A 5,172-nucleotide genomic window follows, 5' to 3' on the forward strand; every position below is an offset into this window, starting at 1 on the left:
CGCCTCCGTAACTTCCGTATCCATCCAACTTCCGGGCGTCGATTGTCTATACTTTCAACCGGACCCGCGTCACACAGAGCAGGTTGTTTGCGCCATGCCCCTTTTGAGGGGAAAACATTCCCTCAGAACAAGCCAGAGTGAACCGGTAGACATGTACCAACCACACAGCTAAGAACCCCTCCCTGAGTTTCTTTTGCCTACCATGTCCTCAAAAAAATCCTGACAGAAGAAAATTATGGCTACAAGCCATAAGAAGAGAAGACCGTATGACACTTCTGGTCACTGAGTGGGGTTGTTGCACCACTTCGTACTCGGGAGACTGAAGGGACATGTTTTTATATTAATTGAATTAAGCTTTTTTAGGTATCTTTCACGGTCAACGACCGCAAAGTGGTTATGTATTGAGTGGTCATATTGATTTTTTTTTTGTTATTATTTACTCCTGCGATTTCTGTACGAATTACATTTATTGACCCTAATTTGCGTTGGAGTTAATGATAGGGGTTGTTTGTTTTCCCCTGAAAGGGGCGGGAACGTTTGTCACGAGTCAAGTTCCCAGATGTGCCGGTCTAACGTATAGACCTCTCCAGAATAAGTCCCGCCTCCTAACTTCCATATCCATCCAACCTTCGGTCGTCAAATGTCTATGGGAAATAACATGGCGTTTTGAAAGATCGTACCTGTCAAACTCTGTAGGTTACAAAGTAGAAAAAGCTGGTGGGCAGATTGGCCTACACACTTCTGGCATGCTAGCTGAAAAGTGCTGATGTTAGCTGAAAGTGATAAATGTTATAAATAGTTTTACTAATGTTAATATACAATGGTATCTCTAAGCTTTAATCCATCGGACACTTACAATGTCTACTTAAACTTCGTATGCATGTAAACATTTTATTCAACGACATTTGACTTACGTGTTTGAAGGCCGTGAGAAAAAAATCGCTTCTGTGGTTGCGGAAAGTATTGAACCAGCGAGTAGGCTACTTGACGTACGTCACTCCCATAGACAGGGTCACTCCGAGCACAGATGACAGGGAAGGCAGGAAGGCAGACTGCTCAGTCTTTTCAGCCTCCTGTCCTCTGGGAAGAGAAGCCTCAGTGCTTTGTATGTAGTATTTTTTTTATTTATTTGTTGGCACTCTGACAATACACATCTTTTGCATTATTGCACTTTTTTCTGCTCTATCACTACACATAATTTACAATTTCTTTGCTGACTGTGACATTCTTGTGTTTTTATCTTGTGATTTTGTCGTGTGATTTGTTGTTATTTATTGTTTAGTGTTAAATGTTATTGTTTAGTGTTAAAATGTCCTTATCTGTTGCACTATTTCTTCTTCACCATGGAATAGAAAAACACAATTTCAATTGCTCTGCATGTCTAGTATATGTGAAGAAATTGACAATAATGCTGACTTTGACAATAGAATCAGAGGCGTCTGCCAGCTGATCCAATGTGGTAGAGAAGTATATGATCACTGTTTTGCAAATGTACAGAAGGTCAATCATAAAAACAATGTGCTTGCTACTATTATTACTAGAGCTAGGCCTACTACTAGTTCCAACAAATAGGAAGATAATGCATTTTAAATTAAATTCAACCACATAATAACGGAGTTAAATAACAATAAATTGCATGTCAGACTATTTCAGATAAAAGTAAATACTACAACGGCATCACACAAGAAAACACTTTATTTCACTTGTTGATGGTAATGCATGATATCAATTCAATGTAAAACAGAGACCAAAATAAGAGTACAAGTGTTCACACACAGGTGGTCTTGATGTCAACAATACAATATGTGTAATATTAAATGTACAACAGCAACAGTACAACAGGGTCTTGTGTCATGAGTGTATTGAGTAAAGAGACTGCTGAAGGGATGAGGCTGTTGCTTTTCCACTCAGTAACTACCATGATGCCTTTGTGAGATCACAAGTACATACCCTTACAGAGATGAAGCAATGTTAAAGCATTAAAGCATTTTGACAAACTGCAGAACCAGTTGAACCTACATTCAGAGCCATACATTCAGAGCTCTGCCTACATTGGCAGGGATAAGCTGGACCAACAGTTGAATACCTTACTGTGATAGTATGTCAACAATACAGTATGTGTAATATTACATGAACAGCAACAGTACAACAGATCAAACCATGACAACAGTCAGTTGCATATACATTCACATAAGTTATAGTCACAATGTTACAGTACAGGGTCTTGTGTCATGAACGTATTGAGTAATCAGACTGCTGAGGGGATGAGGCTGTTCTGGAACCATAGTCTTAATTCTGACAGATCTAGCCTAAATTGCTTTCTGGATAAAGCAATTTGGTAAAAGCAGGATGGTAAGAGACACCAACGCATCATTCATATATTAACTGCACTCATTTTGCATCGCCACTCAGTAACTACCATAGTCATTGTAAAATGTAATATCACATGTGCATACCCTTATAGGAAGATGAAGCAACTTTAGGAAGTGCTCTCCTGTGCTTGCATCATTCATTGAGTCTATAAAAATATAATTTAAGCGCTAGCGTTACTTAAAAAACAATAAATAGAAACATATAACAGCATTAGCAGCATACATAAACACACACAGTCATTGTATAAAAACAGTACGAACATACATCAAACAACATGTATACTTTCTGTCATTGCATTGATCTAGTTCACATTAGCTTCCATATTGCAATTTACCGCATTGAGGGTGGTTATTGCAGTAGGATAAAAACTGTGTTATCCTACTGCAATAACTTGTCCTTCTACTTGTCAGTTAACTTGCGTTAACTGATCTGTACCAACAGTTCAAACAGGGGGTGACCAGGATGGTGGGTGTCCTTTATAATGTTCTGGGCTTTTTTGAGACAATGGGAACTGTGTAGTTCTTCCAGTGTGGGAAGAGGGCAGCCAACGGTCTTTTGACCGGCGTTGATGACCCTCTAGAATGCTTTCCTCTGAGCTGCTGTGCAGCTTGTGTACCATACACACATGCAGTATGTTAGTATGCTCTCAATGGAGGCACAGTAAAACATGGACATTTTGTGGGATTGGATGATGATTCACGGTTTTGTGGATCTGTTTTGTCCTATGAGGACACAGCACTCAAAAAATCCTCCATAGAAATGCATGGGGTTAGTTTGTAACGCAGTTGTCTACGCATATCACACCCCTTCTGCGGGAAAACGTCAACATGTGAATACATTGAGCCAATCATGTGCTGTCTTGTGAATACATTGAGCCAATAATGTGGTGTGTTGTGAAGACATCGCTGGAGCAAGATTGGTGTCGTGAAGCCTTGGGCATGTGCATTTCTGCCGAAACGGATGCCCGATGAGTGCCCAAAAAGCGTTGCAATATGGCTGCCGAGTGGAGGGACTTGACTAAAAGGACTTTGTATGAACAAGCAGTGAGGTGCACCATGGGCACTGGGACTGGCTCTTACCTTAGCATACTTCTCTGATGTTTTTGGGGACCACTTCATGTCTTCCTTTAGTCACTGCAGAAGACACAGACGGTAGTTAAGGTCCTTCAAATTGAAAATGAGGAGTCCACCTTATCTGAAAGATCATTAAGACTCTTTCTCCAAATCCCCATCCAAGAATAATTACTATGCCTACTGTAAGCGTTCTCCTTTTTTTAACAACAACAATACTACACACACTAGAACTAGAAACTAGAACTGAACTAGAAAAACAACAACAGCAGCAACAAACACTGAAACAACAACAACACAACCACACCAAAACAACATCAACAGCATCAACAAACATAAACATTTGGATTATGAAGTGGTGGACTATTGCTACTACTGTTGAAATGGAGCAGAGTAGAAAAAGCTGCATTTTGCTGAATACAGTTGTAGTCGTAATAATTCTAAGACTGATTTCTGAACACTGGACACTCAGGTTAAAATAATATATACTACTGAACACTCCAGATTAAATCATATGTACTAAACCCTTTCCTTCCTTACATTGCTAACCTCTTCCAACTTACAATCACTGCCAGAGTCGAATGTCCGAAGAATGCCGAGCAATACATTTTGAGAGAAAGAAAAGTAAAAACATGAATGTGTTCAATGCAAATGCAAGATGGACATACCAAGGACCACTGGTCAAATGATGTGGGATAGGGATTTGGGGTGGAAAGGAAAACACATCAGAACATCTTCTTTCTGAAAGGGGAAGAATATTTTTTTCAATAATTCATTAATTTATTTATCTGACCACTGGGCCACAGGAAATCATCATGTGTTCACTAATACATGGATTGCCCTGTAAACAAGACAATTCTTTGGTGCCATGTTATTTTGTTTCCCCATAACAGCTGGGCATCTCAACAGCTACAACCACAAACTCATGGCTAGCTCAGTGCAGTATTGTATCAGCCAGTTGATTTATTTGAAGAAAATATTGTAGTAATACTGTAATATTGTTATAATATCCATAAGTTACAGCAACAGAGAATGATAAGATTCAATGTTTGTTTTGAACTGTCCATTTTGCTGAAGTTTGCCTATTGCCAGCGCTAGCTTATTAGCTTTTTCATTGCGTGCATGCAACATCGATGTATAGAATGATCTTTCCATTCCATCATTGAAAATGTATCGTTTTCTTATCAAAGTACAGTAGAAAAGAAAAGGAAAACATTACCCAATGGCCAACTATCAACGTGAACAGTATATTGACATTAAACGGGACATTGTTTACTTACATCTGGCATGGTGATGACACGGGGGGCAGGCAGACTGCTGCCAGCTGTTAGAACCTAGGCCTATTGACGTGATCTCCTTGTTTTCTTATACTTGCAAAACGTGGAAGCGAACAAGGCAGAACAGGAGTTTAACTGACCACGAAAAAAGACATACTTTTGTACCAATTTACCAAGGCTGACCACAACATCCATCCCTATGCATCCATCTGGGCTGCGGCAGCCGAGGAGTGGACAATTATGTCGCAAACTAATTACATCAATAAGGACGTGATGGCAAATTTCTCCGATTTGAACTGGACTTTCGCCACTTTTGGTGAGTTAAAAAATATGTCCGAGAACTTTATAGCAGTCACCTTCCAAACAGTCCACAAATCTCAAACAAACTACTAAATATATCGCGGATGTTTAACAAGGCTCAAATTACAATATTACAGCTTTACCAGGCTATT

At 39.5% G+C, this 5,172-nt stretch overlaps 1 long non-coding RNA gene across 1 annotated transcript; it reads right to left on the reverse strand.

Moving 5' to 3' along the window:
- Positions 1–1,714: 1,714 nt before the first annotated feature.
- Positions 1,715–5,151, reverse strand: LOC125309181. The gene is made up of 4 exons (XR_007196082.1): positions 4,724–5,151; positions 4,112–4,184; positions 3,453–3,506; positions 1,715–2,518 (listed from the first exon to the last, which is right to left on the reverse strand). It is a non-coding gene; the product is annotated as an uncharacterized LOC125309181 (long non-coding RNA).
- Positions 5,152–5,172: the final 21 nt, after the last annotated feature.

This window comes from Alosa alosa, chromosome 16 (assembly GCF_017589495.1).
Source record: "Alosa alosa isolate M-15738 ecotype Scorff River chromosome 16, AALO_Geno_1.1, whole genome shotgun sequence".
NCBI lineage: Eukaryota > Metazoa > Chordata > Actinopteri > Clupeiformes > Clupeidae > Alosa > Alosa alosa.